The sequence below is a fragment of the Biomphalaria glabrata genome, chromosome 14 (assembly GCF_947242115.1).
Source record: "Biomphalaria glabrata chromosome 14, xgBioGlab47.1, whole genome shotgun sequence".
Taxonomy (NCBI): Eukaryota; Metazoa; Mollusca; class Gastropoda; family Planorbidae; genus Biomphalaria; species Biomphalaria glabrata.
The window spans coordinates 21,277,372-21,300,865 of NC_074724.1; the positions used below are offsets into that span (position 1 = coordinate 21,277,372).

Here is a 23,494-nt window from a genome sequence, read left to right on the forward strand (position 1 = left end):
AAAGGAAGGGTCTCGGATTGCAGATGCCATACACAACAGAAGCAGAAAGAAGGGGGGAAATGCAACGGCGCCTGGTGATTACATCTGCCCAACCTGTGACCGCAGCTGTGTATTTGCCTCTTTAGTCACACGAAAAGTTGGAAAGGAAAAAGATTCTCTCTCGAGGCCAGTGGCGTAGCTAAGGGGGGTGGGGGTGGGGGGAGAATTTGAAGATCCCCTGGCCCCCACTTGAAGGTTCTCCCCAAATGGGTGTCCGAAATTTGTTTGTAAATACATAAATTAATATATTTGATTGACAAATAGAGCCAATGGGTGTCTTATTTTTCAACATTTATGGATTAATTTATAACAAAGACTAAAACTAGATCTATGTTTATCAGTACGTTGACTTTGTTGACATTTTAAAAATATTTTTTCCCTCAGAGATCAAAGTTGTTTTTTTTTAAGTTAGTTTAACATTTTAAAACGCAAATCTTTAATAGATTAGTTGCAGAGTTATTTTCCTTTTAAAAGAGATCAGTCATGTGCTAAAAGCAAGAACTAAGAATATTTCTTTCTTTGTTGCCACGAATAAAACTGTATGATATACAGCGAATTCCAGGTATCTTGTTACCTTTACTAATAATAGATATAAATGGCGAGTATTTTATGGTTACGCTAATTAGGTATAACAGATCCAATAGTTATTCCTAATATTGCTAGAAATTCCATTATTCGGGTTTGGCTTCTATAATTTCAGAATTAAACTTCAGACTCGAGTTATTACCCATTTCTCTAAACCTGGACTATAACTGTCTGTTTCATTTGTTCCAACAGTTTGCTGTTCATTGTCTTCATCGGTATCATAGTACCCAGAGATGTCTTCATCGAAACTCTTGTTCAAAAAGCGTTGATTTCTTCTGTATGTTTTTCCATCGTTTGTCTTTATGATGTAAGATCTGGGTGATGAAGGTTTTTTGTGACAACTGCTTTCTGCCATGTTTGTCATAGACTAACTCTCACTTTCTCTCCGACAGAGTAATCTTTAGTAATCTTTAATCTTGCTTTTGCATCGTATTTCACTTTGCTTTTCATCTGTCGTTCGTTGAGTACCAATGGTTTTAATAGTTTGGGATCAGTTGGAATGATCTCCTGAGTCTTCTACTCGTCAGCAGTTGTGATGGTGAATACGGCAGTAAACTTATCGGAGTATTTCTATACTCTAGCATAGCGAGATATGGATCTTTCCCACTTTTCTATGCTTTGAATCCTTTTGCTTTCACACAAAACCAATAATGACGTAATATCATATAATATTAGCACAGAATCTTCTTCATGCAGTGGAAAATTCACAAGTTTTAGAAGGGCTTCGCGCTGTGTTCTGCAAGCTGCCTAGAAAAACGAAGGCTCCTGATTTTTCATCGTGGTTGATTTCCTAAGCCTTTCCCATGTTTGGGTAGACAAAGTAGAGCCGATAGACAACAGAGGTTTCATTTTTTCTTTCTAGGTGAGTAGTCAGTCGAGGCTAGCGAGCTCATTCTGTCGGAAACGTATTGGTTTGTGCACCAGTTGCTCACCTTTGCACATTCTCCTGTAAATGATAACAGTTCCACTTTCTGAGACACACGTGACAGGTGTTGGAGTGGTTATCAGAGGCTATGTCAGACGTATGCAATTGAGCTACATTAGAAAGGTTCTATGCAAAATGTATTCTAATAGTTCCATCATATACCAATGTTCATATTATGTATGTCTCTATTAGTGTTATTATATTACCTCATAGTCTGTATGTCTGTCTCAAGGATTGTGTTAAAATAAATTAGACTGGTAAATGTTTAGTTGAGAGCTAATTAGTAGTTTCTCCGAATTTCTCACATCCTAACTTTAAAAAAAAAAAACAAATTAAAAAAAAAAAAGCGAATGACACAAAAAAAAGTTGCCAGATTCGTCGTAAAATAAAAACAAAAAAAACTAGGCCAAACACGAAGCTGTAATTGTTTGTTTGCAAACATGTTAGTTCAAGATAGGAAAAATATAGTGCACATTCAATCCAATCGTGACTAGATCTTTTATCTTCAAAGTTGAGCTCGATTGTCAAAACTAGATCAAAGTTGAACTGACTCGTTCTTGTCATACACAATGTCACGGCAGATGCACCAAATATTCAGTTTCAGGATACAACTTTTTGAAAAAGTTCATTGTTTAATTTTTTTTTTAGAAATGAATCTAGCTTAGTAAAATATAGAAGATTAATTAAAACAGAAATTTCTCTCTCTCTGAATTATTTTTGACTCTGATGCTCACGGAAGTCGTTTTACTGATGAAATAAGTTCCATTGTTGATGGGATCGCTACACAATATTGATTGAAATGAATGTTGATAATAACTTATTCATGAATTGAGTAAAACATTTCCAAGCTAAACTTTGTTTCTAAATCAACTTGCAGATTTCCGAGTTTCTGTATCGGTGAAGTGAAGACCCAACACTTGGAGAAAAGTTTTTAACAGTTTCTTCGTTAAAGTCAATTTTCTTTCATTCTCAGTAAGAAAAATGTTTACTATTTATTCAGTGTTTATAGCAAAGTTTCATTGGAAGAATAGTAAAAAAAAATCCATTTCAAACTGTAAATATGCTAGTGAGGGGTGTGGGTCAGTGAGGGGTGTGGGTCAATGACGGGGGTAGGTGTGTGAGGGGTGTGGGTCAGCAAGTAACCTATTGAAAGAGTAATTCGACTTTGTTTAATATAAGTATTCTACGATAGTTCGTCTCTAAATTTAGAGTCGGGTTCGTTTTCTCTGCAATGTTTTGCTATTAACCTTACATCTCTCCCCCATCTGCAAATCTTCTTCCTGAGAAACAGCTCTAACTAATGTTTAGTAGATTCATAAACTTTTTAAATTTCATATTTCTAGCGGCTACTGTAAGGATAAAAGCCTCTATTGGTATTAGTTTACTGTTAGGATAAAAGCCTTTTTTAGTTTTATATTAGGTAAAAGCCTTAATTAGTTTTGTTCAAGGGTAAGAGAATCTAAGAGTTTTCTGTAAATATAAAAACCTGTAAGATTTTCCTTTAAGGGTAAAAGTCTCTAAGAGTTTTCCGTAGGAGTAAAAACCTCCACGAGTTTCCCAATAACGTAAAAGCCTGTATTAGTTTTGTGTGGTTTGGTTCTAAAATATCACAAACTGTCTATGCACTCTTCTTTCGGTTTTCCTTCTTTGTCATTAATGTCTCATGCATCAAAATAATAGGATATTTATTTCCCTTTATGGATAAATGAAATAGTGAATCATTCTTTCATGTAGTTAAATGATTGAATGTCATACGGTTCAGTAATATCATCTCATTGGTTGTTGACTGAGAGAGTAAACAATTATGTACTGAACGTACTTCGATAGTACAAAAGCGCTTACTCAATTCGTTTAAATAATATTCATGTTTGAACTAATGAAGTCACGATATAGTAACCTTGATTCTTGCCGGAGATAAGATAAGAAGTTACAAAGAAATAGTTCTTTTAAATGTCGATTACATTTACAAAAGGTGAGAATACAAACCAACAACTATTTCAAATTCTGCTTGCATAGCAGCATTGTTACCGAAGAGCCAAAACTAAACCATAGATTAGAGTTTTTTTGTATTGATCCTCACTATATACATATTTTCATATCCATCACATACCTCTATAAACACTATGTTCTTATCAAAGGCAAAGCGAGCATATCGGCGTCTGGTGCATGGCACTTCATTGTCGCCCCTCCCCCTCCCAACATAAACACACAGAAAAAAGACATTGTAAATTTGTAACATAGGTGAATATAGAGATTGTTATCAACATTAACAAGCAAAATAAAAAAAAAACAAGATTACAAAGATAGTTTGTGTGGAAACACTAAATCAAAATCGGCCCCCGAAGTGGGCGACTTAGGCAGGTAAAAAGACAGGTTTCAATATTTTCAGAAAGAATATCAATATGGAATGTTATTAAAGGCAAATGCCAAAGAAGAATGGAGAAAGAAGGTTGACAGATCGTGTGTGCTGCTCCAACAGTCCAGCAGACTAAGGGATAGGTGAAAGTCTAGGTGAAGTTAGATGTGAACCTGGCCTAACTGATGTCATATTGATCTAATTGTTTTGTAAAGGGTCAATCTCTTATTCAAAGCCTCAAAAGTAATATAAATTTTTCGTAAAACAAGTAAAACCTTTGGTTGTGTCTGCGTATAACTCTGATATTGTGGTTCACAAATAAGAATAAACTACTTATTAATTGTTGTTTTAAATTATTTTTAAGTTATATACATACTGAATCGATTTTTTCTCTTTAAAAATAAAAGTAAACATTATTTTATAAATATACTAGTTAGTATGACAGAACTTAAATAACAATTGTAAAAAAAAATTGACAAAAAAAATCAAAAACCGTTGGCATAAATAATTTGAAAAATATTGTAATTGGTAACCTCCCTTACTAAATAACCTCCCGTTTTTTGTTACTATTAATAGCGAATAGTTGTAAAAAGTGGGCATTTTTATGAAAAAACAGTTCCCGGTCATTTCATCCCCGGTCACTTCATCCCCGGTCACTTCATCCCCGGTCACTTCATCCCCGGTCATTTCATCCCCGGTCACTTCATCCCCGGTCATTTCATCCCCTGGTCATTTCATCCCCTGGTCATTTCATCCCCTGGTCATTTCATCATCTGATCATTTTATCTAACAAAAAGTAATCGTAGAAATCATGAAATAAGCAATATTAAATATATTCATTTTTATTTACATGACAAAAAGTGTAGATAAGAATAAAATTAAATTTAAATTTCACTAGAAACTGTAAAGATGTAACATTTATAGATAGAGAGTACATGTAAAATAGTTGTTATGTGTTCCCACTCTGCAGGAAGATACATAAATTATTGTAATTACGATCCGTCCATTCCTATTGCTAAACAATGTTTGTAATTCTCTTTGCCTATATCACAATTTAAAGGTTTAATGTTTAAAAGAAATTAAAGCAAAACTTATATAGGCGACATCATATCCTAAGGATGGGTGAAGTCAGCTTTTATTAGAAAAAAATAAAACCATATTTCAATGTTAAAAATGACGCTCCCATTTTCAAGAAAGAGCGATTAAAAAATAAAATAAAGTGAAAAATGGTCGTCAGGAGTTATCAGCGGCATGATCGTAAGTATTCTAATCGTTCTCAACTCTCAAAAGATTTCCACTACTTCCACCACACCTTGGCCTTTGATCATTACGTCATGCGCAGGATAAAATTATAATATTACATCCTCCACATTGAACAGAAGCGCTCCAAGTACACAAGTAAAATTACAATATATATATATAAAGATTTCTCATCAAGAATGTAAAGTGGAAGGGGAAACAATATAAACACATTAATAACATGTAAAAAAATTTCAAAAAGCATTCTACATAATCATATTTATATATTAGATGAAATAAGGGGTTAAAATCAAGGCCTTAACAGCACAATCAAACAATGAATAAGAAAAAAAAAATAATTGGGAATGAAATGACAGGGGATGAGAGGACCGGGGATGAAGTGACCGGGATGAAGTGACCGGGAATGAAGTGACCGGGGATGAAATGACCGGTCACCAAAAAAAACTGCTTGCAAGTTGAATTTAGGTAGGTGCTGTTTTACTATTAAACACCAAGTAACAAAATTTAGAAAAACCCAGGCTCGTTTCTTGTAAAACGCTATTCGCTAACACTGTATAGATCTAAATTTCATCTCTTTACTAGTATAATTTAATCTTTATATTAAAATCTGTATGGATGCGTTGGTAATATAGTAGATCTAGAGCTACATATTCTAAATGAGATTAGTAGATTTATGTTAATAAATTAATCGGAATAGATCCATTGCTCTAGAATTTTAGTCTACATTTTTTGGCATCTCTACAGCGCAGCAGACAAACTTACAAAAGCCGTCAAGTCACAATAATTTCTGCGTAATACCGAAGCCTAGTCATATCATCATATGGGCACATGTGAAACATTCAAATAAATAGTGAATACTGCACTCACCATTAATCTTCACAATCAATGACATTGTCATTAAGTAGATTCATTATCTAGATCTACATTTCAGATCGAATCTTGATTCTATCTTGAGACTAGATTGTCACTACTCTAGATCTAGCTCTACCTGACTAAAGTTTATTAATTATTAGACATAAAAGACACAACCCTGCTTCACGCCATTTTCTATTAGGAAGTGATCAGACAGATCACCAGTGTCTAATCTGGCCTGAAACTGCTTAGGAATGGATAGGAACGTAGGTGGGCATCCAAGCCTAGCCCAAATCCTCCGTGAACTATATATCGCGACTGACCGTGACGTTGGTGAGGTCCACAAAGGCAGCGTATATAGTATACTAAACTTATATCCAGTCTAAAATCGAGACTAAGTCTAGGACTCTAAATCTGATCTAAACTGCAATAAACGTAAATCTAGTCTAAAATCAAGACTAAAGCTAAGACTCTAGATCTAGACTGCCCTAGTCTAAAATCAAGACTAAATCTAAGACTCTAGATCTAGACTGCCCTAGTCTAAAATCAAGACTAAAGCTAAGACTCTAGATCTAGACTGCCCTAGTCTAAAATTAAGACTAAATCTAAGACTCTAGATCTAGACTGCCCTAGTCTAAAATCAAGACTAAAGCTAAGACTCTAGATCTAGACTGCCCTAGTCTAAAATTAAGACTAAATCTAAGACTCTAGATCTAGACTGCCCTAGTCTAAAATTAAGACTAAATCTAAGACTCTAGATCTAGACTGCCCTAGTCTAAAATTAAGACTAAATCTAAGACTCTAGATCTAGACTGCCCTAGTCTAAAATCAAGACTAAAGCTAAGACTCTAGATCTAGACTGCCCTAGTCTAAAATTAAGACTAAATCTAAGACTCTAGATCTAGACTGCCCTAGTCTAAAATTAAGACTAAATCTAAGACTCTAGATCTAGACTGCCCTAGTCTAAAATCAAGACTAAAGCTAAGACTCTAGATCTAGACTGCCCTAGTCTAAAATTAAGACTAAATCTAAGACTCTAGATCTAGACTGCCCTAGTCTAAAATTAAGACTAAATCTAAGACTCTAGATCTAGACTGCCCTAGTCTAAAATTAAGACTAAATCTAAGACTCTAGATCTAGACTGCCCTAGTCTAAAATCAAGACTAAAGCTAAGACTCTAGATCTAGACTGCCCTAGTCTAAAATTAAGACTAAATCTAAGACTCTAGATCTAGACTGCCCTAGTCTAAAATTAAGACTAAATCTAAGACTCTAGATCTAGACTGCCCTAGTCTAAAATCAAGACTAAATCTAAGACTCTAGATCTAGACTGCCCTAGTCTAAAATTAAGACTAAATCTAAGACTCTAGATCTAGACTGCCCTAGTCTAAAATTAAGACTAAATCTAAGACTCTAGATCTAGACTGCCCTAGTCTAAAATTAAGACTAAATCTAAGACTCTAGATCTAGACTGCCCTAGTCTAAAATCAAGACTAAAGCTAAGACTCTAGATCTAGACTGCCCTAGTCTAAAATTAAGACTAAATCTAAGACTCTAGATCTAGACTGCCCTAGTCTAAAATTAAGACTAAATCTAAGACTCTAGATCTAGACTGCCCTAGTCTAAAATTAAGACTAAATCTAAGACTCTAGATCTAGACTGCCCTAGTCTAAAATCAAGACTAAAGCTAAGACTCTAGATCTAGACTGCCCTAGTCTAAAATTAAGACTAAATCTAAGACTCTAGATCTAGACTGCCCTAGTCTAAAATTAAGACTAAATCTAAGACTCTAGATCTAGACTGCCCTAGTCTAAAATTAAGACTAAATCTAAGACTCTAGATCTAGACTGCCCTAGTCTAAAATAAAAGATGAAGTCTTTTATACGACTTTAGATCTAGACTGCCTTGAGTTACAGTCTAGAGGACATTATCATTATCCTAAATTCTATTTCTACTATATTTTTTATCTAGATCTATATTCTAGTAGTAGATCTATACTGATCATATAGTTACAATAGTAAGTATTTGATTCGAATTCGACTATTTATGATTATAGGTAGATTACAGATTCTAGCTAGATTTTTTAGATCTATGACTATTATAACAATGCCCGTGGCATGTGTGAGATCAATTTTTCAAAGCAACTATAATTAATGGACTTCATCTAAAACAAGCTCATTCATTTATTCACATGTTATTTTTTATAGTTTATAAGCTTAGCATCATTTCGGAACAATATCTCACAACGGCCGATAAGAGAAATGAGGTATAAACATTAACTCAAGAAAACATTACAAAACTAGAAGAGACACAAAATAGATTGAGATTCATAAGAAATGAATATTCACAATTGATTACAGTAACACCTTTTTAAAAACACATTTTGAAAAATAAAATTAGTTTTAAACTCACTACAATTTTTATTTCATAAATAATTTTGTGTGTGAAATTGTGTATCGGAAAAATCCGGGTACTTTGAATAAGCTAGTCATAAAATAAAGTATTTATAAAAAAAAAAAAAAGGGGGAGGGGATCGACCTGAATTCAAACTCATGACTCAAGCCTTCTGAAGCCGACATTCTAACTACTCTGCTTGTGAGGTGCATATGAAAATATAAGATTGTATTGTTATCTTTTTTTTTAAACTTATTTTGAAGCGGCGACCTTCAAAGAAGACTAATTCAGCTTTTACCACTACTTCAGTCAAGTACAATTTCTTTCTCTTGTTTGAGATACCAAAAAAAAAAAATTAATTACCAATATTTAATTAACTGATTGGTTATTTTTTTTTAAATTGATTTTTTGTATTGATTCCAAACACACTCACTTCTGGCCTGTCTCAACCCCTACCTTTTCCCCCCGCCTCTCAAAACTTTGAATTTAATAGCCTGTGAATTCGATTACAAATATTCCTTACGCCCCTCCCTCCACTAGAAAAGGTCCTACATATGAGTATTCTTCAACATTTCAGTTTTTTATCGAAATATTTCAAACACCATCAATATTTGTATCAAGTGTTAAAAATCATCTTAGGATTGAGGTTGAAAATTCCATTTGAACCTTTATATAGACACAATTACTAAAATTAAATTGTGGGAAAACACTATTAAAAAAATGTCTTTAAAAAAAATTAACAAAAAAGACTTGAACCACTGACCCTTAGATCTATAGTCTGATATTCTACCGACTAAGCTGAGTGTTATTAGTGTCATTAGAAATAACGCACTAAAAGTAAACGAAAGTATCATCTTGTACATTTCAAAATGTCGGATATAAAAAATAGGTTGGGTCGAAATCGCGACGTTTTCTGTCAATTTAACCGCTTCCGTTTCAATCGTGAAATGTGCTTAGTTGTCCTAGGCACACGGTACATAATAGCTGGTTACATTTTGTCCTCCACGGTGGGAGAATTAGTGATAGGTCAATCAATCTAGGCCCTTCTAAATATAATATACATTAGCATATATTATTAAGAACATTAAAATAATCTGTAGACAAATTGTGTGACCTCTTTAAAATAAAAATATGCCCGCCCGCACACCGTTTCGGGGAGGGGTCGGTGGGGTGGGGTACATAATTTCCTCTTGCTTCTAAACTGCGCTGTTAAAGTGACTATGTTGCAGTTTTCAAAGGGTGCATATAGTGCTAACAGGAAGCAACAATCATTTTGCCAAACTAATCCATCGAGCGGTAGAACATTTACCTTAAAAATGTTCTTATACAAACTTTGTGATAACAAGTTATTCTCACCCAACACTTTTCAATTTCACTTCTCTTATCACTTCTCTTATCACTTTATAAATATCTTTTTCTGATGCAAATATTTTACACGAAAATAAACTCGATACTTTAAAAAATTAGGTTACAAACTCAAAACTCGGCCCCCGACGTGGTCCACCCAGGCAGGTAAAAAGGCAGGTTTCAATATTTTCAGAAAGAACATCAGAATGAAATTCTGAGAAGAATGGAGAAAGGAGGTTGACGGATCTTGTGTGGTGCCCTAACGGTCCACAGACCAAAGGATAGGTGAAAGTGAATTTGAAGTTAGATGTGAACCTGGCCTAATTAATGTCTTATAATGTATATGTAATTGCTCTAATGGTTTTGTAAAGGGACAATCTCTTATTCCTTAAGAAAAAAACACATTCGTAAAAAAGAAAAAGAAGTATACTTTAGTTTAGTGTTCTATATCCACAGTGTAGCACTACTTTTTAATCATTGTTTTAAATTATGTCCGACTTTTATGCATTTTAAATAGATTTTTTTCTCTTTAAAAAAGTAAACATTTTGTAAATGTAGTAATTAGTATAACAGAACTTACTTAAAACTTAGCAATACAAATGTAAAAAATATTGACCAAAAAAAAATCTAAAACCGTTTACATAAATGTGTCAAAAATATGGTAAATAGAAATATCACGAGTAGGAAAGCCACCAGTGTTTGTTACTATTAATATTGAATACAGGGCCGCCGCGAGGGTAGCGGCCGCCTGCGTGCAAAATTTTAAAATGCCGCCCACCCCCCCTTTTTTTTTAGCCAAAAGATTCATTAAGACCAAGCTTGACACTGTAACTAAAGCGCTCTTTGATTTCAATCTATTTGTGTAGACCATTCCTTTTTCTTTCCTATTCACATCGCTGTCGTATCCCCATGGCCTCTTAGATGTTTTGTTTTCAATTTTAACTTTGCATTTTTTTAAAGAATGTAACGAAAAAGAAAAGAAACACAATATTTAGGTTTTATTTTTCATTTATATTTTTTAACACTATATATAGAATCCAAATTTAGGAAATGACATTTCACCAAACATAATGGGCATTTTTTTTTCGGAATAGTGTTGCCTACATACATTTTAAGCGTTGTAAAAGTTTCTTCATGGAGATAGAATTAAAGATGCGGCAGGTTTTCGCTCACGTCGGCAAGGGGTTTAATTCAGGGCGGAACTCGGCGCTAAGCGTATTCTGGCCCTTTTTACTTACTAAGTAGAGAGAATTTAAAAAAGGCTTACATTGATGTTTTTTTCTTTCAGAACGCACTGCTCATCCTAATTTTTAAAAAGTCGAGGGCCATTTTAAATTTTATAATAAAGAGGCAGCCCTAGCCAAAAGTATTATGTGAGGGACATTCTAGGTAGGCCTACATATTGCGCTCGTACTTCTGTAATGGGCGTGATCTTTTAAAAATATTTTTCCTGTTAAGTAAGACGTCTCTGTGGCGGACGTTGTTTTTTTTTCCACACAAAAGTCGTCACTTTAATAAAGTGCAATAGACGGAAAGAAATTCGACTATTCTGAGACTAAAAATCCAGAAGAATCACATTAGCGGAGACGTTTTAAAATGTCTTCTTCAAAACGTTTTCACCCATATTGTACGCGCCTCGCAAAAAGCTGTCTACATTTAGCAAGTTCTTATTAGAAGATAAAACATCTCCTACTTAATATATTTTAATTTTTAAACATATAATTTTACTAATATTCAGATAAGTTACACTGAAAATAAAACTTTTTTTTTCGACCCCCACCCCCTCTCCTTGTTGTTAGTTAGGGGATGGGAGCGGGCAGGGTTGGAACCCGGGACTATTGATAAATCCAAACGACAGTCCAGCGCGCAAACCGCACGACCAGGCAGCCATCCGCAGTGACTGGTGAATACTTGTCCCCCCCCCCCTTCTTGTTTTTTCGTGGGGTGACTATCCGCAGAAATAAGAGAGTGATCTTTCCTTTACTTCTTCTCGTAAAACTCTTGAGCCATGAAGAGAATCTAAAAATAGTATACTTAAGCTTACAAAAAAAAATATTATTGTATGTTTAAAAAAAACAAATCTAGAATTGTTGACCTCAAGTAATTCTTTATTATTTTGAGGCGCGAGAAGCTTCTTTCACCAGATTACACAATTACGGCTTATGCATAATGCCGTTTTTATTATCGCGCGTAGGATTGGCATTTTCCATATTGAATGACACCCCAAAAATGTCAATTTTCTCTATATATTCCGTATATTTTATGGACTTTTTGGTATATTTTGCAATTTCAGGAGATTTTTAGTTAAAAATAAACAAAAAGAATACTCATTTTTACTTTGCAAATCGCTGAAAAAGAACTTTAGATCTAGATTCTAGATCTATATCCATATTGAGCTGTGAATAAGTTTTTTGGTTTGCAATTTAGTGGCTGTGTGTGTTAAAGTTAATTTTTATTAAGTACTGTTAAAGAGGGAATTGTCGCCCCCCTTTTGTTTTTGTTGCGTTATATCAATGTTTTCTAACTTACTCTATCTCCTTTGTTTTCGGTAACCTTGTCAATGGAACCATTAAAAGACGGGGGAGGGACGGGGGAGTGCCATGAAACGTCCATGCCGACTAGCAAAATGATTAGGACAAACACAACCTCGAAGACATCAAAGCAGTGTTGAAGCCAATGCCGCTCGTAGGCCTACACAGGGAAAAGTACGGTCTAACGTTTTGCAAAATTTATTGTAAAAAAAATAATAATAAATAATTAAATAAATAATAAAACATGTTCGGGCATCTGTGTCTTGCTGCTATAACTTTTTTTAAAAAGTTGTCTGCATTGAAAAAAAATTCTTTGGTTTCGACCAGACCGGCCCATTTGGTGCCTGCCCACAGTTCATTTGCCCGTTTGCCCATATAGCCAGACTGCCCCTGCATCTGGTTTTAGAATGCCTGTAGGGAGCCTATAGAAGAGTGAATGTGATGGGGTTAAAGGGTTTCACGTTCTCTTGCAATGTGACCAGTACGAGGCGAAGGTTTTTGTACAGTCAGTTTAATGTTGTTGCCAACTGTACAGTATTTGTGATGTATTTGAAATTAAACTGTTTCTGTTACTTTGGAGCCCTGAGTTCTTTGAGTTGGTTGTGTCGTGTGGTGCAGTTTGCAGAGCCTGGATAGTGAGAAACGTAACACAAACATAACTTTGTTATTTCTATCATTATTATCACAACCGTTTTATCTACTATGATTCTAAATGTAAACAGTTCATTGAATCGGAAAATATTTTTACAAAGCTTCTATCGACTCATTCTCTCTGATAAAGAGTTTGTACACGTTATTTCTCCCACACCCAATCTCGGGTCAAGTTGAAACTTTGCATAAATATTTCTTGCACCTGACAACTTAAGAACCAATCCATTCCAATAGTTAATTAACCAATTAGCTAATTAGCTATAGGAAGCTAATTATTTTTTTGGCATTAAACAATGGAAAGAAACTTTGCTTGACTGATGTGATGATGCAAAAAAGTGCAATAGGTCCTTAGTATACTTTGCTTAAAAGCTTGCCCCTAACAATAGATAACTATAAACCTTCTAATTTCATGAGCACTTGCCTTACCCAGTGGTTAACAGGTTTAGGAGGCTGGAGCTCTCCAGCTCGAATATTCATGTCGTATTGTATTTTTAAAAGCAATCATGGCAACCGTCACCCAGAAAGCCTCCCCCCTTTTCATTTCCTCACTGGTCAAGCCTACTGAGAGGATCACAGCGAAGTGAGAAAGTTAAAAGCATGAAATTGAGCTAAACAAAAACGATTGGTAAAACTATTTCTAATCGCACACATTTATTTTGTTTGTCTAGATCTATTACAAATTTAATTATATGAATGACACAAACTAATTGATACAAATTACACTTAATATAACCTTATATTTATTAAAATATTTTTTTATGTTTTTCTTGTAAATCGTTTTGATTTTTTTTTTTAATATGGGAGTTTTAGAGAACATGCTTAGTCAGAGAGAGAGAGAGAGAGAGAGAGAGATCACTTGATCAGAGAAACATTTCGTCAGTTTTGTTGTGAGTTTTTCAACTCCTCTCCTTTGAAATGTTTGTGTCCCTATAAAACTAGGTATAAAGTTCCACATAAAATGTTACTTTTTATTAGGATTGTGTACAAAGTCGTGTCATTTGTTTCCAAAAATAGCTCAAGTGTTGATCAGCAAAGAAAAGAATGCAAGTGAAAAGATAAAAACATTGGAAGAGGCTTAACGTCACGTGAGGGGGTGGGTGGTCATTCATGCTTTTTAGTGAGATGACCTGACCCAAGTGAAGATCAATGAGCAGTGAGTTACTGACTTATATATTCACCTGCTTTGAATAAACCTTTGTTCATTGAAATCAACCGACATTCTAGTCTCAGTTCATACCTATGACTTCCTGGATTTCTTCGTGCCATACAGGTTAGGATCAGTCACGTTCTTGTAATCCGATAACAAGGAAAACATTTACAATATATTTTTGAAGGCAATAACTACTTTATACATCTTTTAGAGCAATTATTGGGTTCTTAATAGCTTGTGAATGTTTGAAAAAAAAAAGAACAATTTTAGCCCCCTTCTCGAGATATAAACCTGGTTAAAGTAAAGTACCCCTTTCCGACCTTGTGGTCTATAGGGCAGATGATGTAAAGTTCATCTGATTCTGTGGCCTACGGTTAACGAGGGTGTCATGTGGCCAGCACAACGACCAACCGCCTTTACTTTTCCCCAACTAAGGTCAGGTATCCAATTCCACTCAGCCATGCATGGTATCTTAGAAATTGTGCCGAATATTGGAATCAATGGTTATTCGTGAAAGTCTGTGGGACTTCAAATCATCGTTAATGAGGCATGTCATTATGTGAGGACTCAGTGTATTCCTTAAATAACTTAATGATAAGCTCGCACCAGTGTTCAAAATACTTTCTTGATAGTGACAAAAAAAAACTGCAATAATAAGTAGCTCCAAATTTTAAAGCTACAATAGTATAGTGATACATATTTGGATTTTGTCTTCTTAACATATACTTTAATTAATGTTTTGTCAAAGAAAAATATTTTACACCATTAATCTTATGTACAAAAGGTATGTAGTAGTGAATATTACTTAACATTAATTTTTCTATTTAAATACACTATTTAACATTCTGTGATTATAATACATGATATTAAAAAGGTATATGTGTTTCCTTTTTTAATTTCATCAGGAGACGACACAAACTGATGCCTCTCCAGGAATCTAACAAATACAAGCTAGTGACAGTCCACAAATGTATTCTCAATGGCTTGAATGTTACAAGCTATGTCAAGAAAGCAAATTATTTATGATTTAAAAAGAAAAAAAAGTAAAATTCCACTTTCAGACCTTGCGATTAATTGGGCAGATGATGTAAATGTTATCTGTTTTTTGGACACGATTACCGAGGTGGCCAGCACAATGACCAACTTCCTTTGTTTTTCCCGACTAATGTCAGGTACTCATTAGAGCTGGGTGGACTCAGTCACATCCTAAAGATCTCAGTCTTCACCAGGATTTGAGCCCAGGACCCCTGATTCAAAAACCAAGCACTTTGTCACTCAGCTACTGCACCTCCTATTCGTGATGCAAAGAACAAAAATTATTGAAGACATTTTGTGTGTGTCTTAGAAAATAATTGCCTTCTTCATTATGGGAGAACACTTCAATAAAAAGACTAAAGCATTTTATGAACAGTTGATAGTGTTAATTAATGCTTACAGAAGGCGTGGAAGTGACAGAGAGAGTGTGTGAGTTAATAAAATGGTGGTCACGTTTGTTGTATTAAATAATTGTTAAATTACTTTTAGGTACAAGTAGCAATAATGCTATGTAATGTTAAAATGTAGAAATCATTATGTTATATTTTAAAAAAAGAAGTTATTTTGTGATTTAAGGTCTTTCTGCTAGTAAATATACTTTACTCTATTATCATTTCTTCCAGTATATTATGTTATTTATTAAATGATATTAAAGAGCTTTCAAATAAATATGTCTTAATATGATTCTTTCCTTTTTATTTCATAATGCCAGTAATAATAATAATGATAATAATAATAATCTTAAGTGTCATGGAGGAAATGCATTTTTACATTTACTAGGCTAGAAAAATATGTTATATGAAGGTCCCATAAAGAAGAGCTGTTACATTATATTCTAAAAAATGCATGACATTTGCTTATGCCTCTAAATATATTTGAAAATTGTTTTGCACTAAACAATTGTTAAGATAAAACTTGAAATTTTGCAAATCACTAAAATGCCAAATAATAAACAATATTGTGAGAGACATACTACAATGTAGACCTATATTCTTAGATAGGAAAGGTTCAATGCACGATGTCCCTGCTGCTAATGGTGTCTGGACAGTGGATGTGAAGGATTTTACAAGGTGCTTTTCTGATGACAGTATGAGTTGTTAATAGCTATAATTTAATTCCCTATTATCATATAGCAAATTTTTAAGTGTAATTTATTTTGACAAAGAAATCTCTCTTTAGCTGAATGGGGGAGACTCTAGCATTGCTGACCATTGCTTTGACAGCAGTTTTTCATTGAAACTTCTCTAGTTGGTTACATATTCTATTGTCTCATCTAGAGTAATAGATTGTGTGTTAGTCCCCTTGTTATTATAATCTTGTTAATTGTAAGTAGCCTACTAGCCCAGTTTTAGACTGCATGGCTTTTTGTTATGAAACAGAAAGTGCGATGTCATCAAAAAAGATTCAGTCCTCAACATTGAATTAGTGAAATTAGGCATTTCTTCAGCAGAATGTCCGAATAGGCTAAAATTAAAACAGTTTTAGAACAAAAAATGAACATTATAATTAATGTACACTATAGGCACATTAGAGATTTAAAATAATTGTGAAAAGATTGAAATACTTATATAGGTTATGGCTGAAATAAATATGAATACTTTACTTTTATGCTACTCATAAATAAAATACATAAAATTGCCAGTCACAAATTTTCGTTTCATAAAACTCTTTTATCGCCAGTCTATATATTTATGTCTATGGTTAAAATACATTACACCTTTTGTCTACCAACATTTTGGTGCTACAAGTCAACGACTGGTAACAACACTGTATTACTGTAATTATGCGATAGCAGTCAATTAAAAGTTGCTTCAATTTTGTTAAAGTTTCTAAACGTTGCTTATAATTTACGTAAATTCTTATATAGGCCCTAAATCTAGATTTTAGATCTCAATCTGAACTTTAGGTCTAGTGTTAGATCTAGACATTAGCAAATCGAGAAATTTGGAGGGGGGGGGCCCTAACGCCCAGTAAACCATAGCCATATGCATAAACGTGCGTATAGCATATATATATATATATATATATATATATATATATATATATATATATATATATATATACTAGACATATTTTACCCGCGACCCGCGGGTCTTTATTTGCGTATTACTGTAGATATAGTCACTGAGTGTTTTTAAAACATTTAAACGAAATAATAATTTAATAAAGCGAATGTGTAAATGTAAAAATTGTATGAATGAAGCCATCAAATCAAAATAGCTAATCTACTTAAATCCATTTTTTCAAATTAAAACATTTGCTTGTAGGCCTACATATATTTGATTAAAATTTGAAATAAATAGACAATTGTGTATGTTCATGTGTTAAAGTATAAAGTAGATCTTGAGGTAGACATAGGTCAGGATCTAGACTAATCTAGATAATCTAGAGTTAAAAATGTGTTTTTATAGAGTTCATTCATGCTGCGTGAAGGCTTTGCTCTTCGCATGCGTGACCTTTTTTTCATGAATGAATATAGGCCTATCTCAATACGGCTACGCAGCTTTAGCGAACAGCGAACGAATGTATTAAAAATGCTTTAGAAAAACAAATTTGAATGTTAATTTGATTAAAATATGAAATGAATTGACTATAATTAGTATGTTCATGTGTTAAAGCATAAAACTATCTTTGCAAAAAGAAGTTTTATCTTCTTAGAGTTCAATAAAAGTTTTAGACCTAGGCCTAGAAATAGACTCAGTAGAGAGATATGTTAATGTGTAACCATTTGGTAATGTCTAATGAAAGAATGTGCATCGGGATATCTAAATTCGCAGATATAAATAACGAATTAATGTCAAAATGCTTTTGAAACACAAATTTGAAGGTTAATTTTATTAAATAATGAAATCTATAAACTATATTTTGTATTTTCATGTGTCAAAAAAACAAACAAACTATAAGTGCAAAGTTTAGTTCTTAAAATTAGATCTAGGTTTTGATTTCTATACTGGGACATACATACATACACATACATACCATAGGCGTAACCAGGATTTTTTTCGGGGGAGGGGGACTTCCGCAAAAAATATATTTATATGTATGTGTGTGTGTACATAATCTTTATTACATTCTGACCCTTCATTCTTTTGGAAGAAGTATATTGTGCCCTAGAATTTCTTCCTGGAGTTAGTAGAAAAATTGTAGACTCCCCGTCTTTGCCAGCTCCAAGCGCTCCCCCAGCTCGGGGCTTCGCCCTGCCGCCAAGCACTATTTCTGGTATTTAAAGCCATCAAAACGCATATTCTCAGGTATCTACAGTGCATTTTCCTGCTATTAAAAAGTTTTATTTCAAAAAAATAATGTGCTATTCTTACTGACTTAGACCCTCCCGCGCCGTTCGGCGCATTTGCCGTCAAGATGTTTCCACATAAATCTGTCACTGGTAATGTCTGAAGCCTCTTCCCATCTGCTTTGAGGATCTCCATGAATGTATGGCGCCAAGTTGTACTTAATAGGATGTCATCGCAACTCTTATTATGCGTAATTCATTTTGTCGGAGAACATGTCCCGCAAACCTCATGCGACGCTCTGTCACAATCTTACTAAGGGGTCGACTCCCAGTTCGGCATATGATTTCCTTGATTTAGACCTGATCTCTATAACTGACTCCAAAAATCTCTCTTAGCCATCTTTGTTGAGCCACATTTAGTGTTTTTTTTTAATTTCGCAGATGACTGTTCACTGCACTTTATTAATGGAGCCCAGCCACTGGTAGAAATGTGTAACCTCTCTTGAATACACTCTTGGAATTAGGTGATTGTAGTTTGCTTTAGATTTTATATCGAAAATGGAAGTTTTATCGTCAAATCATCTGTGGGGGTTTTAAACTAAAAAATCTCTGGAGTTTTTATTTTTATTTTTATTGAAAACCCCATTTAGCTACGGTCATAGAACTGTAGTTTGCTTTAGAATAATATTGAAGATAAAGGTTTTCCACCTCAAAACGCTCTTTAATGGGATTTTAAACTCAAAACCATCTGGTGGGGTTTTAAACATAAAAAAGCCATCTGTAGGAGAGGGTTTAAACTCAAAAACCCCAAATGGCTTCGTAACGCTCAAATAATTTTAATGTGTAATTTGCTTTTTTTTTATATTGAAGAAGTTGTTTTTTTTTTGCATCAAACCCTTCTGAAGGGGGGTTTAAACTCAAAACCCCATTTGGCAACGCTCATAGCATTTTGAGTGCGTAATTTGTTGTTTTTTTTTTACATTGAAGATGTATTTTTTAGTTTCAAACCCCACTAGCGGGGGGTTTAAACTTAAAACCCCTTTAGCTACGCTCTTAGATTTTACAATGTGTAATATGCTTTTTTATATTGAAGAGGAATTTTTTAGCTTCAGACTCCAATGGAGGGGAGTTTAAACTCAAAACCCCTTTGCCTACAGTCATAGAATGTAGAGTGTATAATTTGTTTTGTTTGTAATATTACAGAGGTATTTTTTACCTTCAAACCCCGCTTCAAAACCAATTTAGCTACGCTCATAACATCTTGAGTGCGTAATTAGCTTTTTTTTTTATTGAATAGGTAATTTTTAGCTTCAAACCCTACTGAAGGAGGGGGCGGGGGGTAAACTCAAAACCCCTTCAAAAATTTGAGTGTGTAATTTGCTTTTTAGCGGCCCCCGTAAGAGGAAAAAGCCGCTATTAGGATTGTGCAAAATGTCCGTCTGTCCGTCTGTCCGTCTGTCAAACTCAGATCTCGAAAACTAGAAGAGATATGAAAAATATTATTTCATCATTAAATGTGGCTTGAAAAGTTTAGGTGCAACGGCTACTTTTGGTTTTCTAAAAGCAAACCGTTTAATTTATAAAATTCATTATGCAAGCGATTTTTTCATAAAAATACACCAATTCTAAAACAATTACGTAAATGTAAGGGAGGCAATGTTACAATATGCTAACAAAGATGGACAACTTCTGTGTATTTTCAGTATCACTAAGTCAAATATATTTTTAAAATGTACAGGAAATGTTTACAACAAATATAAATAATAGTTAAAGATGTTTTTTCTGGTCCACTAGCTGCTAAAATTAAAAGAAAACATTTCTGTTTGTTTATAAAGGCTAATAATGCATTTTGTATGTAAATATTAACGCACATTTTTTTTAATGGACTCTTTATGCAGCGATTTTCGTGCAGTCGCGTAACGTCGCTACATGACTGGGTTCTAAACCAATTCCTTAAACTTTTTAAAAAAATCAGATTTTATTTATTTTTTGTTTAATGCCCCCATCCGAATAAAAGAAGATTATTTTGTGCGTTTTGTCTGTTTGTCGGTCTGTCCGTCACGATTATATTAAAAAACTAGAACTCTAAAAGCTATTGAAAATCTTATTTACACTTTAATGTTCCTCCCGTAAAATCTCAATAGTTTTTAGTATCTAAAAATTGATTGTTCCGGATTTTTTAGTGCAAAACTAATCAACCCCAACAAATGTTTGTTTGCTCTTCTAATTTATATTACATTCAATTTCCATGCTTAAACGTTGCAAAAACACATTATCAATAATATGTTGTTCCGTTTTTTATGTAAATAGCATATTAATGCTAAATCAAAATCTCTATACTGACTTATATTTCATTAAGTGTAAAAATGTTCCGGATATTGTTTTATAAAACATGAATTATGCCTAATGATTGTTTGAAATCGCATAATTTACTAATATTACACTTATATTATTTGACAATGCGTCACTATAATTTGGTTATAAATATCAATTGTTCCGTATTTTCATCTTTAAACAAATTTTTAAAATATCGACAATAGGTTGTTCAGGGCTTTAAAAAAAAGTAATTTACTAGAATTGATTACTTTTTAGACATTTAATTAATTTAATTAACGGTATTTCATTTATCTGAAATTCTCTTTTTCTTTTACTATTTATACAAACATCCGGAACAATCTATTATATAAACTTTTCAATTGTATTCATACCTAAAAATTATTGCGATGTTTTGAAACGTAAAATAAATGTTAATCAATTTTTAATAACTTTTAGTTGTTTTTTTTTTATATCAAGATGACGGACAGACCGACTGACAGACAAAACGCAAAAACAATGCGGCTTTGATCCTTTTTAAATAAATTCTATTAGAACGCAGTGCACCAATGTCTATAAACCCTCGTTAAATATCTCGTGTAAATAAAGACATTTTTTTTTATGGTACCGGTACTAGCCTATAGTGAGGTAATGGATTTTTTTTTCTTTGACGTCATACGAATGGACTCTTTAAATGTAATGTTAAAAGAACGCACTCGGTGCACCAATGTCTATTAACCCTCGAAAAATTGCTTGTATTAATAAAAACATATTTTAGTCTAACTAAGCCGTGTGACGTAGTGTTTTTTTTTCCTTTGACGTCATATGGAATGAATTCTTTAAAAGAAATGCTAAAAGAACGCACTCTGTGCACCAATGTCTATGAACACTCGATAAATGGTTCGTAATGATGAAGGCAATTTTTATTCTAGCTAGGCCGTGTGACGTAGTGTTTTTTTTTTCCTTTGACGTCATATGGAATGAATTCTTTAAATGAAATGCTTAAAGAACGCACTCGGTGCACCAAAGTCAATGAACACTCGATAAATGGCTCGTATCAATGAAGGCGATTTTTAGTCTAGCTAGGCCGTGTGACGTAGTGTTTTTTTTTTTCCTCTGACGTTATATGGAATGAATTCTTTAAATGAAATGAAAAAAGAACTCGGTATAGTAATGTTTATTAAGCCTCGTTATGTGACTCGCATTTAAAAGATTTAGATCTAATCTAGATTTTTTAAATTAGATCTAGATTTTTATTACAGTATATCTAGATCTGGATTTATATTCTAATTAACATTATTTTAGAGTCTATATCTAGAATTTCTAGATCTAGTTTAGACTAAAATAGACTAGATTAAGATGTAGAATTTCAATTTCTAAACTTAAAGTGTAAAAAAAAAAGTGTAGATTTTCATTTCCAAACGTTTTGATCAATATTGTAATGTTTTAATATACTAAAACTAATCTACTATTTTTTATTTAATTTAAATTTAAATTTACGGCAAATGAATCTTTGAAACATTATTACTTTTGACCATCGGATGGCTGCCTGGTCGTGCGGTTTTCGCGCTGGACTGTCGTTCAGATTTATGGATGGTCCAGGGTTCAAACCCTGCCCGCTCCCATCCCCCGTCGTCCTGCGGGAGGTTTGGACTAGGAAGTAATTATCTTCAACTCTGAAGGAACATCCGAAACATGTAAAACATTTTACATCAAAATTAAATCACCTCTTGAATATTATTTGCGAATATGCAGATCCGACAGGGATCCGACTTCGACGGGGGCCGCCTCTGAGTTTGTGTAACACAAACTCTCTTTGTAATCTTGTTTTATATTGAAAAGGGGGTTTATCGTAAATTTTAGTGGGGTTTTAAAATCTTCCTTAACTGTGCTCTAAAAAGATTATTATTATTATTATTATTATATATATATATATATATATATATATATATATATATATATATATATATATATATATATATATATATATATATATATATATATATATTGTTACGAATCTCACTATCCAGGCCATCTGCAAACTGCAACCATACACCACCAACTTAAAGAACTTAACTCAGGGCTCCAAAGTAACTAACACTTTAATAGTTGAATAAATAACAGCCAATACTATACAATTGGCAATACGTACACTGTACAAATATCTCTCCGATAACACTAAGTAAAAAGGGCCAGAATACGCTTAGCGCCGAGTCCCGCCCTGAATTAAACCCCTTGCCGACTTGAGCGAAAACCTGCCGCATCTTCAATTCTATCTCCAAGAAGAAACTTTTACAACGCTTAAAATTTATGTAGGCAACACTATTCCGAAAAAAAACTGCCCATTATGTTTGGTGAAATGTCATTTCCTAAATTTGTATTCTATACATAGTGTTAAAAAATATAAATGAAAAATAAAACCTAAATATCGTGTTTCTTTTCTTTTTTATTACATTCTGTAAAAAAATGCAAAGTTAAAATTGAAAACAAAACATCGAAGAGGACATAGGGATACGACAGCGATGTGAATAGGAAAGAAAAAGGAATGGTCTACACAAATAGATTGAAATCAAAGAGCGCTTTAGGTCACAGTGTCAAGCTTGGTCTTAATGGATTTAAAAAAAAAGGGGGTGTGCGGCATTTTAAAATTTTGCACGCAGGCGGCCACTACCCTCGCGGCGGCCCTGTATTCACTATTAATAGTAACAAACACTGGAGGCTCCTTTGTCATAGAGATGGCTATTTACCATATTTTTTAACACATTTATGTAAACGGTTTTAGAATTTTTTTGGTTATTATTTTTTACATTTGTATTGCTAAGTTA

General features: G+C 33.5%; 1 protein-coding gene across 1 annotated transcript in view; it reads left to right on the forward strand.

The window, feature by feature from the left end:
• Positions 1 to 16,101: 16,101 nt before the first annotated feature.
• Positions 16,102 to 23,494, forward strand: part of LOC106075876 (alpha-1A adrenergic receptor-like) — a 34,542-nt gene continuing 27,149 nt past the window's right edge. The window contains exons 1-2 of the mRNA XM_056010880.1: positions 16,102 to 16,194; positions 18,798 to 18,880. The gene's annotated coding sequence lies outside the window, so the exon portion shown is untranslated. The remainder of the gene's footprint in view (positions 16,195 to 18,797; positions 18,881 to 23,494) is intronic.